Source organism: Phoca vitulina, unplaced genomic scaffold, assembly GCF_004348235.1.
Source record: "Phoca vitulina isolate PV1807 unplaced genomic scaffold, GSC_HSeal_1.0 scaffold40, whole genome shotgun sequence".
NCBI lineage: Eukaryota > Metazoa > Chordata > Mammalia > Carnivora > Phocidae > Phoca > Phoca vitulina.
The window spans coordinates 15,495,845-15,513,913 of NW_022589743.1; the positions used below are offsets into that span (position 1 = coordinate 15,495,845).

The window sequence follows — 18,069 nt, forward strand, 5'->3', positions numbered from 1 at the left end:
CCTACCTTTCCTTAATCTCTAGATCTTTGCACATACATCACACTCAACACAAACTCTGTTTTAGCCCTCCTCCCTCCTTTTCACTGATGAGGATATGATTCTTTAGGGTAGATTTAGTTCCTATAATCCGTGAAAATGCCCAGCTAACTAGAGCTGTACTGGAAACCTGCCTTGTGTAAGTAACAAACAAGCTTGAATCTGAAGAGGGATGTATCTATTTGTGTTGCTGAGTCATTGAATTGACTGAAGGAAGGTCTGTGGGGCGGGGGGAAGAAGCTGCATACAATCGTTTCTATTAGAGATTTTGCTATTTTGGTGTTCGCATGTCAAAATAAGTCACTAGATGAATTGGTGGTGGAGCAATTTAGTGCCGGAAAAATGCCTTTCCCAGGCAAGATTTGAACTCCTAGTGTTTTTTCTTCAATCAGATTCTGTTTTGTTCTCTTGCCGGAGAGATTAATTTTGCCGAATTTTAAAGCTTTAACTCTCTCTTTAATGAAGGCAAAAATAAATCTCTCCAGCCCAGGCCTTTTTAACTCCCCTAAGATTATCACTAAAATGCCTTCATGATATATTTTTGTCTGGGAAACAGAACTTTTAGACATTCCTGCACCCACGGGATGACTCTGAATCCAGTCAGAGATCAGGAAGAGCATGAAAAAGCCTCGAAGCTTTTGGTTGAAGATGCCGGGGAGATGTAAACCCAAAGCGCGTGTTTTTTTGTGTTGTTTTGTTGTTGTTTTGTTTTTAACCTCCCTCCCCAACCCCTCCCCCCAAACCTAGGACTACTCGTTTGTTCAGCAGTTCTGACGCCAACGATTTACAACGGTGAGGAGCTGGGGCTGGTGAGTAAAGGGGCTGGGCGTGGTCAGGACTCGGGTGTGTGACTCACTGCAGAGCCTTGAGGAAGTCCTTTATACCTCCCCTCACCTGCCAGGGCAGGTTGTGCTGAGAAAGTCCATTCGCATCTACTCATGTTACAGATGGGCAAACCTAAATTTAAAAAGACCCTCACAGTGACGCAGCAAATAAGCCCTCCACGAATCCATGTGTTCAGCCTGGGCTTCGGACACCCTACAGCTCTACCTGGGAGGCACGGTTTGTGGATCTGGGGTTTTGAGAGTCCGATGGCACCTGCGGTGTAGGATGGTGGGTTGGCGGTCTCAGGGCCGGCAGGAGATGACCTATCTGTAGCTACTTTTGAGTCTCGGACAAAATAGCCTCCCAGAGTTACTAGAAACTGCCTGTACCTGCCCAAGCAAAATTCATCCAGTAGTTGCCATGAGATGTATTTTCCCTTCACTCTTCGGTCCCAATTCCTGGGCTCTCTCGTGCTGGATACAAGGTGGGGGTGGGGTGAGAGGCGGTGATTAGTCACTTACTGCAGTCTTCACACCTTTTATATTTGTGTTGTTGCCTTGCCTTTAACCCTCTCGCAACCAGAAAGTACCCCAGTACACCACCCCTGCTCCCCCGCCCCAACCCCGAAGTGGCGACCAGAGGGGTCGTAGGTTGTGAAACACAGGAGACTCCAGGGAACGCCCGACCCGAGGGGCATCCAGGACAGCGGGGGTGCGCGCCCCGCAGCTCCGCTGGGCGGCGGACGGCGCAATGCGCACGCGCGCCGCCCGCCGCTCCGCGCGTCCCCCGCCGGCTTCCCCCCCGCCCGCCGCGAGCCTCTCGCGCGGAGGCCCCTCCCCCGCCCCGAGCGGCCCGCCCCCCCCTCGGGAGAGGGCGGCGGGGCGCAGGGAGCGTGCGCGCGGCCCGCCCCGGGCGCGGGCGGAGGGGAGAAGGAGGGGCGCGCGCGGCGGGTAGCCCGCAGAAGCCGGGAGCCGCGCAGGAGGACGGAGTGCCAGCCGCCGCGGGGCCGAGCCGGTAGGGGGCCGCGGGCCCGGGCAAGGGCCGGGGGGCGGGCGGGACTTGGCTCTGACGCGACCCCGGCGGGGGCTGGCGGAACCCGGCGGCCGGGGCCCCGCGCGACCCTCGTTTCTGGAAACTTTGTGCCGGCCCCCACACCTGCTCTCGGGCGGTTCTCGCATCCTCTGGGCGGCCGGGAGGGGCGAGGCCCGGGGCCCTCCGCAGCGCCCCCTCCTCGCCGGCTCTGGGCGCGCGCCCCCCGGCTGCGCCCCGGTGCGGCCGACGCCCCGGCCCCGCGTCCCGGCCCTCGGGCTCCTTAGCCGGCGTCCTGTGGGCTCCCCTCCTCTCCTCCTCCTTCCTGACCCTCTGCACTCCGGCCGCGCCATGGTCTGTCCAGCTCCTCACCCGCCGTCAGCATCCACCCGCTCCGAGCCTCTGGAGCTGTCGGCGGCCCTTTGCTTCTTCCATAGGTTTCTGGTGCATTGATAGAAGCAACTTGACTTTCAGCAATGCCAAGTATTCAACTTGAGTGTTTCTCTGCGGTGGTAGATTGGGGTGCACAGTGCTAACGTCTCTTTTTATTTCTCCTAAGTACCCTCTCTTCAAAGCGAAGTTGAGTTGTTTGTGTGTGAGAGGAGTCGCCTGCTGGAGCTGCCTTAGTGGATTGTATAACTATATTTTATTTAGGTGGATGTTGCCATTGGTACCAGCCAGTGTTATGGTAACTGGGCATCCCAGAGGCGAGGGAAGGAGGAGTGACTTACAAGTGCAGTTCTACGGTGTAGGGATTTAAAACAAAAAACAAAACAAAAACAACAACACAACTACCTTGTACTTTTCATCCAGCAGGACCTCAAGGCATTTGGCATGTGTTATAACCGTTCATTGTAGTTTTATTAGGAGGGGTAGGTAGAGAGCATTGCATCTCGTTTTACAGATGTAAAAACAGAAGCAAAGAACCAAGTCCTGATTCTTTACTAATCTTAAAGGAATATGGACCAAGATATTTAACCCTGAGTTTCCTGGAATTCCTAGTCCATTAAGCTACACAGAAGGAAAATGGAATGTTGGAGCATCCTCCCTGAGATTGTACAGAGCAGTTAAAAGTCAGAGAGGCTGGGGCCGGGTGTCAGCGTGGTTGAGGCTCCGCTGTGTAAGAGTTAAGTGATACTGGACAAGTCACAGCTGCTCCCTACATGTTTCCTGTTGTTTAAGATGAGGGGAACAAAGTTGCGTGAGTGTGTCTGGAGGCTCCACTCCCTTGAGCTGCATTTGGTGATTGTTAGTTGTGGTGGATTCATAAAGGCTCCCCTTCTTGGGCTCCTTTTAAGAAATGCAGAGAATGAGGCACCCCGGAATGAATAACTGCCTCTTCTTCACCAGGGACACCTGAGAATTCCCGTCAGGGACCGGCTGAGGCAGGGACCCTGACCTGGGGTGGGGGGGGGGGGGGGAGGGTTGTCGGGTGGAGGTAGGAAGGCGCCCTGCACAGGCGGCTTTGACACATGGGCCCTATTCCTGCCTCCAGCTCTGACTCATCTTCTGACGCTTGGGGGAGGAGAAGGTAGTTGCTTGGTATTTTTGGCTTTCCCCCATAAAACAGGAGACGGTTTCCTTCATTCCAAGTCGTTTTAACGTCAGTGTCAAACGTGTCTATGCTGAGTTCTCATCTGAAATCTGTCATATTGGTTGAATGCAGGTATGATTTCTGTAATATTCCTTAATAGAATGGCATAAATGTGTATTCATATAAAAAAATACTGCTCAGGTGTGTAAACCCAGGCAATCCTTTAAAACTATAGCATGAAAACCTTAACATTTTTAAATGATGGTCTATAGGGAGGAATTTGTGTTTGGTAAATTCCTTTGCATTTGGGATTTTAAGGCAAGGTGGATTGAAAATGCTTTTTCTCACTGTCACCAGAAATTCATTAATAATTCTCTTTGTAAAACTTAGAATTTTACAGATAAGGTTAAAGCCTTCTTTTTAGTATCTTTCCCAAAAGTAACTGCTGTGTATATCTTTATTGATTTGTGTATAACCTCTTAGACTTTTCTAAGCATTTTTATAAGTGCGCAAAGTGATTTTTTAATTGAAATGAATTATTATAAAATTAACCAGTCCTGTTCATAGAGTTTGGGCTTCTGTCCACAAGAGGTAGCATGTGTTTTAAGTACAGCTGGTTGTAAAGGTTCATTACCTCTGTAGCATGGTAGTATTTCTCAGGACGATGGGCAAATGATCCCTACTTAAACAGCCTCGAAGCATTTAAATCATTAAGATCCTAGGTGTTACTCTCAGATGAAAATGAAAACTTTTCCATTAAAAAAAATATCTAGGACTACTAGTGTATCCACCCTATAAGGAAGCATAAAAGGGAGCGGAAGGCAGGGAGAGTTGCCAAAGCAACAGCCCCTGGGTATAAACTTACAGGTGAACATTTAAGGTAGTAGTTTTAGTTATTTATGAAAGCTTCACTGGGAAACAAAGGGAAGTGTTAATGTGGGCACAGTTGAGATCAGTAGTTTCAGGAGACACGTGAGTTCAAACAGAATTCACATCAGGAGTTTATATATTAGAGGACTTTTGCCATGCTGAAGGTCCAGTGCTGGATATTGGGGTAGAAGGCAAATAAGGTCCCTGAAAACCGATGAAACTGATAGGCTAATAGTGACATTTAGAGAGGGAGTGTTCTTTCCCCACATTGGCCAGAATTGTAATGTTTCTGAATTCTTGGACATCAACATTTTGTTTACTTAACCTTTTTGTGAATTATAACACACAGAAAAGCATACGAAACAAATGGGTAAATTACTGATTTTTTTTTAAGAACACCCAGCTGTAACCATCTCGAAGGTCAAGAAGCACCTTCCTCCCGTACTTTGCCAATAACAACCTCTCCCCTCACCCCAGAAGTAACCTAGCCTCATTTTTGTGGAAATCACTTCCTTTCTTGTTGCTAGTTTCTCTCCCCTAAATATTAATGTCTAAAGAAGTTTCGTTTTGTCTGTTTTCATTTTTATGTAAATGGAATCAAAGTAGGTATTCTTTTAAATACTTTTTTTGAGGGGTCAACATCATGCGTGGGTATATATATACATGTGTGTATATAGGAATATACATACAGACACAGTTTTTTAAAATTCTTGCAGCATGGTATTTTTTTAAAGATTCATTTGTGTTGTTATCTGTGACTGTAATTAGTTCATTTTTGTATGAACATAGCACAAGTTACCTGTCATCTGTTGGCGGACAGCTGGGTCGTTTCTGGTCCGGGGCAGTTATGAACGGGGCCTTCAGGTGTGTTTATCTCCAGCTTTACTGGGTGATGCCTCATTTCCTAAGTGGTTGGTACCAATTTACATTCTTCCAGTGGTGTCAGCCTTGAATTTATAATCCACTGTGTTTGTTGTTGAACCTCAGTATGTTTGGATATCACAGTATGTTTGGATAACCACAGTGTGAATGAATGAATGTCACCTAGGTGGTCTGATCCCTGGTCCTTTGTGTACCAGTGTATTTATATATATTTATAAGTTTAATTGTGTGGGTTGGACCAACATACCACCCAAAGGCCAGAGATGGTTTTTCCACTCTATTTGGTTGACAAATACCCAAGAAAATCCTTCCCTTTTTTTTTTAAAACAGATGTGTAGTTATAGGAAAATTTAAATATACAAAGTGAAGAATAAAAGTGTCTAGTTACCTAGAAGTCTTACCTTTTTTAAGGGATTTTTTTTGAAAAGAAAAAAAAATTTTTTTCAAGTTTATTTATTTTTTAGTAATCTTTTTTTTTTTTTTTTTTTTTATTTTTTAGTAATCTTTACACCCAACATTGAGCTTGAACTCACAACCCTTGCATTAAGAGCTGCATGCTCTTCCGACTGAGCCAGCCAGATGCCCCTCCCTAAAAGTCTTTTAAGGGTTTTGGGTGAATCCTACCTCTGGGGCCACTCGATGCTGCCTTGACTTGGTGACTTGCATTGTGCTGGTGAATGCCTGCCGTGTCCAGCCCTGAATGTATAGGTCGGCAGTGCTGGCTTTATAGTGTGTGACGTGTGCAGGAACCCAGGCCAGTGCTTGTGAAAGTACCCTCGGAGGACCCTCCGAGAATGCTGTGTGTGCATGCAGATCCTTGGAGAGGCACTGAGCACAGACCAAGGCTCCTCTTCCCTTGGCGTTTCCAAAGGAACCACAGCTTCTTTGCTATGGGAATAAAGTACTCTCTTAGAATCTTTAAAATGTACTTCTTTCCAAATCTTCCTTAGTATAACGTAGTAGAGATAGTTAAAACTGGGTTTGAAACAATTTCTGCTTTTGAGGAGACAGTTGCCAGGTTAACTTTAATTGCTTGTGTTTGGTGTTGCTAGCTGGATTTAAAGCTAGGTGTGTGTGGAGTGTGTGTCCAGGAGAGACAGAGGTGGGGGGAGGGGAGAGAGGGAAGGGAAGGGGGTAGGGCTAGGGAGAGATGGGGAAGTTATGTCAGGACAGGTATTTGTTGAGTATCTACAGTGCCCAGTATTATTTGTTAACAGTTTGCTTCCATCCTTAGAGTAGAATGTTCTACAGTTCTGTAGGTTTAGAAAATACCTTCAGGGCTATCCCTTTTCTTAGTTGGAGGGGTAAAGGAAGAATAGTCCAAAGAATGTGAGATTTGTAGTTCTTTTTTTTATTTCTTCTGTAAGGCATCTTAGAAAAGGGCTATATACTCTATTTTCCGGCTTTCATAAATCATGAGAACTTTTTCACTTACATATTAAAGTTTTTTTTCAGATTCTCTAAAATGGTCATAATTTTAAAAACTGTAAATTAAAGAAAGTACAAAAAGGAGTGTGCAAGCCTCTGAATCTGAGTGATGGGGGGAGGAGTCCTATTTGTGTTCGTTGGTACCCCTTCCGGCGGGCAGTAGCTGATGGAAGAGCTCCGGATTCCACCTGTTGCAGGGAAGGGGGTGGAGGGTGGGTGCCGAGGCCATGGCCCTACCGGCCACACAACGTCACCTACACCCACGGCCCTCCCAGCTCCCCTTGCCACTTGCCATTCTTGCTCTTCGCACTGACCCAGTTTTAACTACCTCTACTAGGGCACGGACAGTTTGGCCAGCTTCTCCCCCCCACCGTGCCTTCTCAAAGTCTCAGCCCAAGGGACCCTTTTGAAATTCACATGCAACTGCTGGTCTTCTGCCTTTGTCCCAGAATAGTTTCAGCATCACAGGCCTATGCATAGCAGCAGATCTTCTTGATTCCTTAGGTCTTTGAGTTTGTGGGTAACACAGGAGAGGACTCTTCAGGTAGAGCATGTTGCTTCTGTTGAACTAGTAAACATTTCTGTGGCAGATAGAGCGAGCATGGGAAGCACCAGCCTTCCTCGACTGGAAGAGAGAGACTATGAGGTGAGCTTGCTTGAAGTTTTGAGGAAGTACTGGTAAAAACAAAATCCGGGAGAGTACTGTCAGCTTTGCAAGTTACATACAAATTTGAAATCAAAATTTATAATTAAGAATTTCACTAATTTAGCCCTTGTGCCGCTCTGGTGTCCTTGCCAAGTTCTCTTACCAAATCAGGTGTGAGTCTGGCTCCCATGTGAACAGCAGGTGCAGGCCAGAGCCTGGAGGGGGGGTTTGTGTTGACAGCCATTTGTTGTAGTTAATTTTCTTCTATTCCAAATAATTTTTATTTTTAGAAATTTCAATCATATACTGGGGCACCGCCTGGGTGGTTTAGTTTTTAGTTGGTTAAGTGTCCAGCTCTTGATTTCGGCTCAGGTCATGATCTCAGGGTTGTGAGATTGAGCCCTGCGTGGGGCTCTGTGCTGGGTATGGATCCTGCTTGAGATTCTCTCTCCCTCCCCCTCCCCCCTTCCTCATGCTCTCTCCCTCCTTCCCTCCCTCTCAAAAATAATAATAAATGAATAAATAAATTGCAGTCATATAGAAAATTACAAAGAACAAATTTATATCATTACCACCCCAAATTGGTCATACTTTCTTCTATCAAAAAAAAAGCAGGGTGAGGATTATAAAGTTGAATCTTCCTTGGGGCCCTTCCTTCCCCACTGAGGTAACCATGCCCCATGAATTTGATAGGTTTCACTCCAGCCCACTTGATTTATTTAAATATCTGTTCATTTAAAGTAGTGCATTTTTGATGAATGTCAGATGGACACAAATCTTCAATAGCCTTTAATTTGCACTGTCACATATGTCGTGTTTAGGGGACAGAACTCTTTCAGGGTTAGAGGTTGTACATCATTTCACATGATTCTTGCTAAAAACTGGAGAAGTATTCAATGTTTTACAGAGTTTCAACTACCTGGTTTAAACTTTCAGATAAAGATGATCCAAAATGTAAATGAAGTGAAACTTGTTTTCATACTGGATTACGTCTTTTTGTTTGTTCGTTTGTTTTTGTGGGGCTTGAACTCACAACCCTGAGATCAAGACCTGAGCTGAGATCAGGAGTCAGATGCTTAATTGACTGAGCCACCCAGGAGCCCATCTTCTTATTTTTTTAAGTAGGCTCCACGCCCAGCACAGGGCTTGAACTCATGACCCTGAGATCTAGACCTGAGCTGAAATCAGGAGTCCGGACACTTAACCACCTGAGCCACCCAGGTGCCCCTTAATATTATCTTAAATTCCTTTTGCAGAGATACTTGCTAGAAATAAAAATTCCAGGCCTTTACCCCCGGAGATCCTGATTATTATGTCTGAGGTGGGGCCTAGGAATATGCATCCTAACCAGTAGTTGATGTGATTCTCATGCAGCGGTCCTTAGGTCCACACTTTGAAAATATTCCTTTGCCATAGGATGATGGCTTCAGAACATAATTTCAACCACGCCTTTTCTGTAAAGGCCAGGTAGTAAATATTTTAGGCTCATGGGCCATGTAGTTTCTCTAGCAACTACTTAACTCACTTTAACAGCAAGAAAGCTGCCGTAGTTAATCTGTAACAAATGAATGCAGCAGTGTTACAATAGAACTTCATTCATGAACACTGTTTTTATATGCCATGAAGTGTACTGTTCTTGTGATTTAATTTTTAGCCATTCTGAGCTCATGGGCTGTACAAAAACATGTGGCGGGCTAGACATGGTCTGTCTGCCGTGGTTTGCCCACCCCTGATTTGAAGCAGAGTAGAGTGAGGTTCACCGGCCACCACATTCTTTCATAGCATGTGAATAACAGTAATACAATCTATATAAATTATGCTAATATAGTAATATAAACAATTGTCATAAATAATTATGTATATTCTATTGTATTAGACTATTTTTTCAGGAGACAAAGACAAGGGAATAAAAAAAAATAAAGACAAGGGAATAACTTCAGGATCCTTTGCCTTTGCACTTATATTTAGCTAAAAACTTGATTCCTCCCTTTGCTACGGGGGGGCCCACACACACCCAGTTGCCCTCAGAGTGAGGTAGGGCTGCTGTCCCAGCAGGGAAAGGGCACGGAGCTTCGTCGGGTTCCCTCTTTCTAGTGAATTCAAGAGCCTTACCTGGCTGGTTATCTTACTCTTCTCGGGAACTCTAGTGGGTAATTAGATGCCTTTGATTTATAAAGAAAAAAACGGGAAATTAATTTATCAGTACTTTATAAATGAAGTTAATTTGCTAGGAAATCACCAAAAATGTGGAATTGGGTCATGGGTATGATAAAGAAATCCTTGTAGAGAGAAAGTTGAGGCTCATTGCTTGGGTTTTAAGGGTGTTGGTACACCCACTAAGACATTAGAGTAAAATGGTCGAAGTTTGTCAGCTATTCACTGTTGAGCTTTTAGTCCTATGAACTTTAATTTATAAATCCTTTTTTGTCTTCCTTAAAGTAATAATGAACTTTTAAGGACTGAGATCTTATTTATAAAAAAAAAAAAAATCTGCATTTTCTGAGATTTCATAGTCTTCTCAGAGGTGGTAATAATGACTTTGGCAATTTTGAGGCACATTTTTATCTATTTTGGGTTTAATTGCTGTTTTTTTTTTTTTTAAAGTACTCTGCATCTAGATGTTATGACCTATATAAATCAAAGTTCACTGCTTAACCAAGAGTCTGTGATTCATATTTAATTTTTACCACTTAACTCCTTGAAGATTTTAAAGTATTTATATAGGCTCTGGCACAAATTGGTTTCTAGTTATCACCAAACAGATTTAAATGTGATTGTGGAAGATTTTGCAAGCATTTTCTTGGTTTAGGTTTATCAGATTTTTCACATCCTAAGACCATCTCATACCACATAGCAGTTTACGATTTTTTAGATTCATATCTACATTATTGATAAAGCACAATGAGACTGACCTTATGTGCCTTAATTTCTTTCCTTTGCAGTTTTTGTTTTCTTCCCCAATGAAATGACATTTTGGTAGTCTTTCAATCAGTTGACCTGTCGTGGTCAGATTGTATGACTAATCAACAAATGGACAACTCATGGAAAAGGGGTTCTGGTCCCAGTGGGGTTACTACTTTTCTATGTAAAGTCTGGGAAAGCCTCTTAACCTCCATTTACCTCTGATTCCTCATCTGGGAACCATGACAGCAGAACAATACTGATTCACGTGAGGCTGAGCATGTTCATGGAGCTTCAACAAAACAGGCACTGGAGTTTTTTGTTTTTGTTTTTTTTCCAGCAAGTCCAATGGGACAGACTGAGGCTGATTGAGAGCGAAGCTTCTCGCACTTTACTGTTGATATAGATCACCTGGGGTCTGTTCACTGTAGAATCCCATTCCATAGGTCTGGGATGGGGCCTGAGATTATGCATTTCTGTCAAGCTCCAGGTTAATGCTGCTGGGTCTTGAATCACACTTGGAGTGGTGAGGGGTTATAGAAAAGGGCTTGGGGGCACCTGTGTGGCTCAGTCGGTTAAGCGACTGCCTTCAGCTCAGGTCATGATCCCAGGGTCCTGGGATTAAGCCCTGTGTAGGGCTCCCTGCTCAGCGGGGAGTCTGCTTCTCCCTCTGCCCCTCACCCTGTTCTCATGCTCTCTCTCTCTCTCTGATAAAATCCTTAAAAAAAGAGAGAAGGGCTTGTGTTCTCTATTTGGAATCTGAAAATAAGAAGGCTCTTGGATGTCAAGAATGGTAGTCTTATTTTTTAAATTTTTTTATAAAGATTTTATTTATTTGAGAGAGAGTCGGGGAGAGTGCACAGAGGGGGGCATGGCAGAGGGAGAGGGAGAAACAGACTTCCCTCCAAGCAGGGAGCCCGACACGGGGCTTGATCCTAGGACCCTGAGATCATGACCTGAGCTGAAGGCAGACACTTAACCAACTGAGCCACCCAGGAGCCCATAAATGGCAGTATGTTTTAAGTGGACTGGAGAAAAAGTACGATAGTATCCTCTATGAGACACCTCCCCAAGAAACAGACAACTCTGTTTTTTAGCCCCATTGACTGTTTTACTTTGCTTTGATCCTGTGTCTTCTCTGAATTGCTAAGGAGGTTGCAATTGCAATTGCAAACCCACTGTTTGCACCACTCATTTGAGTCACTTAATGGTAGTCGATCTCCTATTGTTATTCAACTGTTTTATAATGTATCTTGTGTCATCTCTTTAAGATGATAAAATCCTAGCATAGGGTGATGGTTTATGTTACACCTTCATATCCTTGTTCCAGCTATTGCTGCCTAGCACACCATTCCAAACTCAGTGGTGTAAAAACAACCATTTTTATTTTGCTCATTGATTCCTGTAGGTCAGGAATTTGGACCTCATGTAGTGGGGACAATTTGTCTTTGCTCCACAATGGCTGGGGCCAATGGTGGGATAATCAAAGACTGTAGGTGACTCGATGGCTGGGAGCTAGAATCATCGATTTGTCTTTACTCATATATTTCGTAGTTGATCCTGGCTCTCAGCTGGGACACCAGCTGGGCTGCTCTCTGAGACACCTGTGTATGACCTCACCACATGGTAACTCTGTTGAGCTTCCTCACAGCATAGCAGCTGGGTTCTGAGAGCAAGTCCCAAGACAACAAGGTAGAAGTGTGTGACATGTTTATAATGTAGCCTTTGAAGTATTATTTCTGCTCTACTCTTTTGGTTGAGTTGGTCACATTGTAAGAAGGTCAAGTGGGATGGGAGATATTGTGGTCATTTGTGGCAAAGACCTTTTCCCTCATGGTCATTTGTGGCAAAGACCTTTTCCCTCAATCCCCACATCACTTAGAATAGTGTTGAACACATGGCATGAACTCAGTAAAGACTGTTGTGTGAATGAGTGGCAAGTAATTTTAACACTCAGGTGGATGAGGACCAAATTCAAAAATTTACTTCCAGATATGCACAGATTACCCCATGAGACCCAAATAAATATGTGCTTTCACCTTTTATAGTTATTAATACTCTCTTCTCAGTACTCCTTCTATTTCCAACATGGGAATCTCTGAACTTAATTATATGGAAGTAAACTTCTTAAAGGCTGTGCATTTTTATATGTCACTGTATTGTCATACTTTTTTCCCTGCTCTAATCAGGTGGACTGACTACCCATGTCATTCTTTTGGACTCTAACCAGCAGCTGGTTAGAGTCTCTAAAATGATTGTCCTTTGTTAGGCTCAGTTCACGGGATGGTGGTGCCCATGAGGACATTGAGGTGATCAGATCACAACTATTTAGGCAGTTGCTATACAGCACATTATGTGTCACACTGGGGGAGTATCTGTGGCCAAACCAGAATGGTGACTCTGTCCTTAGTTTTATGTGTATTATGTATGTTTATCCTTATCCCAGGACATCTTCATATCAGTTCATTTATGTGGTGGGAAAAAGCAAAAACAACCCCTCTTCCATAAGTAAGATGTTGAGGTGTTTTAGCCAAATTACTAAAGCTTTCCAGACGAGCGAGAACAATTTGTATCTTTTATTTCATTTTAATACAAATATAACTCAACATTTGTTTGAGTTTTATTTTATTTTTTTTAAGATTTGTCAGAGAGAGAGAGAGCATGAGCAGGGGGAGCGGCAGGCAGAGGGAGAAGCAGACTCCCCGCTGAGCAGGGAGCCCGATCCGGGGCTCGATCCCAGGACCCTGGGATCATGACCTGAGCCGAAGGCAGACGCTTAACCGACTGAGCCACCCAGGCGCCCCATGAGTTTTATTTTTAAGAGTATTTTAATTTTTTCCCCAGCAGAACACATTTCTGATTTAATAAAAATTAATGAGAAAAGTAGCATTTATTTATTTATGGCAATGTAGGCTAACATGCTTCTATTTTAAAAAGGGTGACTTTAGTTCTTAAAAAAAAAAAAAACCTTAAATATTTAACAGAAGGAGAAAATGTGATTACATGGGCTTTTCAGGTATAAAAAAATAACAGTGCCGGCCTCCAGTGTATACTGTGTCCTTCTGAAATTCCTAAAGCAGCTAGAAGTAATTCAGTCAGGTCACTTTACACGGTCATCTCTGGCATCCTTAGGGCCATATTCTGCTTATTCAATGTGAGAAGAGAGAAAGCAGTAGATAGAATTTTAGTTTCCAACAGCTAATTCTAGTGGTTATTTGCTATGATTGAAAAAAAAGAAAGCAAGCAAACTAGCCTCCATGGCATTGGGGTGGATGCTCCGAGTACATCGTGAGCCCAGGTAGCGATTCCAAGGCTGCGCCAGGTACGGACGCCAGTGCTAATGCAAGGCTGGCGCCCCCATCCCAGGACTGCCCAGCGCATGGAGCAGTCCGGTGTTACCAGCTTATGCATCGAGAGTACGGGCCACTGAGACAGACACTAGCTCTGTGTTTTTGCTGAGCACTTTAGTGCTTTGATGTTTATTATTCAGACAGACCAGCAAGATGTTTCTTAGAACTTGTGAAAAAAAAAAAAAAAAGTACCTCTCTGGGGTTGGTACCTCTCCCTTCTGTCTTGCACCCGCCCCACCCCTATTCTGGCCCGGAAAGCATTTTTCCCTCCAAGAGGTAAATGCAGCTGCCAGAGCAACTTGGAAGGACTGAGTTGACCACCATGGACAGCGACGTGAACTTCCCTGGGCGCTCCCTCTGGTCACCTCGGAGACAGGTGTGCTGCAGTGGGAGTGGGGTGCTCACTCAGAGTACCTTGCGGTCGTGGATCCCCCCAACCTGCCTCAGCCTTTTACTCCGCTAATAGAGCCCCTCGGTCTGTCCTCCAGTACACGCTGACCAAGATGATTTTGACGAGCCTGTGATGTAATAAACATGAATTCTTTCCTTCTTCACGGTCAGAATCTCCTGGTCTTGGCCTCGGAGCACACTAGGGCTTCCTGTTGTGCCTTCCGTGGAACCATTCCTTGCTGAGGCCCCTCTGCTCTCAGGGGGGCCGTCTGTGTCCTGAAGGGTACACCAGTCTGGCAGTATTTCCCTATTCCAGGTGACAGGAGAAACCAGACTAGCTCAGCCCGTCTGGGCTTTTCTGTAAGCAGCGTTTAACCACATTGTCCTTGGCAGATCCAGGACCCCTTTCCTGCACTGCGGGTGCCGGCTGCTGGTGTCGCAGTGCTGTGAGGTCACAGTCACGCAGGAGGGCAGCGTGTGGGCCTGAGCTAGGAGCCCAGACCCCTTGGGCCTTCTGGTTCGGGCACGTCTCGTCTCTAAGTGGGACTCGGCTCACCCTCTCTGAGCCTTCTATTTTCTGGTCTGTAAAGAGGCCAGGAGCGTTAGTCAGAGGCGCATCAGTAATAGCTGTGCCCTCTGCGTGCTCTCCGGCAGACGTTGTTTCTCTAAGCGTCGGACCCAGCTTTGGCAGCCTGGTGCAGGTTTGCTGGCACGAGACTGACTGGCAGCAGCAGGGAGGGAGCATCATGTCTGTCTCACTTGGATTCGGCCCTGAGGACTCACAATCTGTTTTCTCAGCAGTACCAAGTACCTTCTCACTGCTCAACAAAGGAGAGTTAGCAGAGTAAGTTAGGCTTCCGGGCCACCCATTATTTACCCTTGATGAAGACCCTTCTGCTGCAAAGACAGTGAGTCTGGGACCTTTGTCTCAGGAGGGCAAGTGGCTTCCCGAACAGAATGATGATTTGGGAGACCACAAGACTGAGTTACTAGTAATTAGACAGTGACTAAATAACCTGGTTGGAAGTTTGATTAGCATCTGCCAGATTTTCCTCAGTCAGGAGGGAGTTAGCACCAGCAGTCTGAGAGCCTGATTTTGTGTTTATTACTACAGTGACTTTGCTTTTTAAATCACTGGGATTGTGCCACGGAAGGATGTGGTAGTGGCGCGAGACTGTACTTTGCAGCAGGACAGGATGTTCTCCTATATAAATTCTGCCCATTTCCATCTAAAACACATACCTGCACACATTTCCTTAGGTGACTACTTCCTGTTCCTCTTCATGGTGCGATTTCACCTAAATACTGCGTGTCCGCCGGTATCCAATTGCGGGCCCCCAGAGAAGGCTGGAACCTTGGGGGAGGCAGCGCCCTTCAGACAAGGGCAGACTCTGGAACTTACCAGGACCAGCACTCTGAGTGCCTCGGTCTTGATGCGGGGAACCGGTGGCTCACCCCGGCGTCGACCTCTGCAGTGGTTCTCAAAGTGTGTCCTCTGACTGGCAGCATCACCTTGGGGATGCCAGTCCCCCCACCCACCCCACCTTGCAGCTACTGAATCAGAAACTCCTGGGGTATGGTTCAGAAATCTGTTTTAACAAGACTCTGATGCAGGCTAAAGTTTGAGGATCACTGTATTATGTAGCTATAACTGTTTCATTTATCTTTTTATTGAGGTGTGATTGATATATAACATGTTTCAGGTATACAGCATAATGATTTGATATTTACATTAGCACAAAATGATCATCACAGTAAGTCTAGTAACATCCATCACTATATATATAGTTACAAATTTTTTTTTTGTAATGAGAACTTTTTTTTTTGTCACGAGGTGTTTTATTTTCATTAAACGTACAAATAATTTGCTATAATATCCCAGGGCAAACCGGAGAATTTGGCATTCCGACTGGGGGGGGTCCCCTCAGAGACCCGCAGGCTGGCGGTGTCGGCACGGATTGCCCAGGTTCACAGTGCAGCTTGTCGCTCGTATCCATCTTGCAGGTGGCTCTTCTTCCTCCACATCACAACTGGGGTGTCTCGAAGATGACGGGGTGTGCAATGAGAACTTTTAATAAGATTTACTCTCAGCAATTTTCAAATATGCAATACAGTAATATTAACTTGTGTAATACATTCCCATGATTTATTTTATAACTGGACGTTTGTATCTTTTGACCTCCTCCTCCCATCTAGTGCCCCCTCCCCCACCTCTGGCAACTACCAGTCAGTTCTCTGCGTCTGTGAGCTCGTTTTCTTTTCTTTTTAGATTCCACGTATAACTGATAGAATAATTGTCTTTCTTTCTCTGACTTATTTCACTTAGCAAAATGCCCTCAAGATCTATTCATGTTACCTCAAATGTAAGATTTTCTTTATGGCTGAATAACATTCCATTGTGTTTATATACCACATTTTCTTGATCTCTTCCATCTGTCAGCGGACCCGTAGGTGGTTTCCATGTCTTGGCAGTGAACGTGGGGGTGCATATATTTTTTCAAGTTAGTGCTTTTGTTTTCTTCAGATAAGTACCCAGACGTGGACTGCTGGATCATATGGTAGGTTTTTTTGTTTTGTTTTGCTTGTTTTTGTTTTTGTTTTAAGTAATCTCTACCCTGATTGTGGGGCTTGAACTCATGACCCCGAGATCAAAAGTCACATGCGCCACTGACTGAGCGAGCCAGGTGCCCCTGGTCGTTCTATTTTTAATTTCTTGAGGAACCTCCATATTCTCTTCAATGGCGGCCGCACCAGTTTCCATTGCCGCCAACAGTGCAAAAAAAAAAAAAAAAGTTCCTTTTTGTCCACATTCTTGCCACCACTTGTTACTTCCTGTCTTTTTGGAACAGCCATTGTAACAGGTGTAAAGTAGTATCTCACGGGGGTGTAAAACACTGATTTACAGATGTTGAACCATTCTTGCATCCCTGGAACAAATCCCACTTGACTGTGATGTATGATTCTTTCAGTGTATTGTTGAATTCAGTTTACTAGTGTTTTGTTGAGGATTTTGCATTATGTTCATCAGGGATATTGGCCTGTAATTTTCTTGGGTGTCTGGTTTTAGTATCAACATAATCCTGACCTTGTAAAATGAGTTTGGAAGTGTCCCCTCCTTTTGTATGTTCTGGAAGAGTTTGAGAATGGTGGTATTAATTCTTCTTTAAATGTTTGGTAGAATTCACCAGTGAAGCTGAGTGGTCCTGGACTTTTGTTGGAAGGTTTTTGATTTCTGATTCAATCTCCTTACTAGTTGTTGATCTGTTCATAGTTTCTATTTCTTCATCATTCATTCTTGGCAGGTTGTATCTTTCTAGGAATTTGTCCATTTCTTTTAAGTTGTCAAATTTGTTGGTTTAATTGTTTAGTTTCTTATCCTTGGTATTTCTTTGTAGTATTGGTCACAACTTCCCTTCTTGAATTTCTGATTTTATTAATTTGAGTCTTTTCTCTTTTTTTCTTGGTAAGCCTAGCTAAAGGTTGTCAATTTTATCTTTTCAAAGAACCAGCTCTTAGTTTCATTGATCTTTTCTAGCGTCTTTTTAGTCTCTATTTCATTTATTTTTACTTTGACCTTTGGTATCTCCTTCCTTCTAACTTTGGACTTAATTTGTTTTTCTTTTTCTAGTTCCTTGAGGTGTAAAGTTAAATCTTTGGAGAGCTTTTTTGATTCTTGATGTAGGCATTTATCACTATAAACTGCTCAGAACTGCTTTTGCTGCATCTCTTAAATTTTGGTATGCTACATTTCCATTTCTCTCAAGGTAGTTTCTGATTTCTTCTATGAGCCATTGGTTGTTCAGTAGCATGTTGTTTAATCTTCACATATTTGTTAATTTTCCAGTTTTCTTCCTGTAATTGATTTCTGGTTTCATACCACTGTGGTTGGAAAAGATGCTAGATATCACTTGAGTCTTCTTAAATTTATTAAGACTTGTTTTATAGCCTTATAATCTATCCTGGAGAATGTTCCATGTGCTCTTGAGAATATGTATTCTCTTCTAGATGGAATGTTTTGTATATGTTAAGTCCATCTGGTCTAAGGTGTTGTTTAAGACCAATGTTTCCTTACTGATTTTCTGACTTGGATGATTTATCCATTAATGAAAGTGGGTTGTTAAAGTCCCCTGTTATTATTGTATTGCTGTCTGTTTCTTCCTTTAAGGTTAATATTCCTT

General features: G+C 44.1%; 1 protein-coding gene across 5 annotated transcripts in view; it reads left to right on the forward strand.

The window, feature by feature from the left end:
- Window positions 1–649: 649 nt before the first annotated feature.
- Window positions 650–18,069, forward strand: part of DUSP14 (dual specificity phosphatase 14) — a 28,041-nt gene continuing 10,621 nt past the window's right edge. Inside the window, exon 1 of one of the 5 annotated variants that reach the window (XM_032428822.1) lies at window positions 650–845. The gene's annotated coding sequence lies outside the window, so the exon portion shown is untranslated. Of the gene's footprint in view, window positions 846–1,797; window positions 1,876–3,367; window positions 3,557–18,069 lie in introns of those variants that run through there. The other 4 variants (XM_032428823.1, XM_032428820.1, XM_032428824.1 and 1 more) reach the window with 4 other exon arrangements.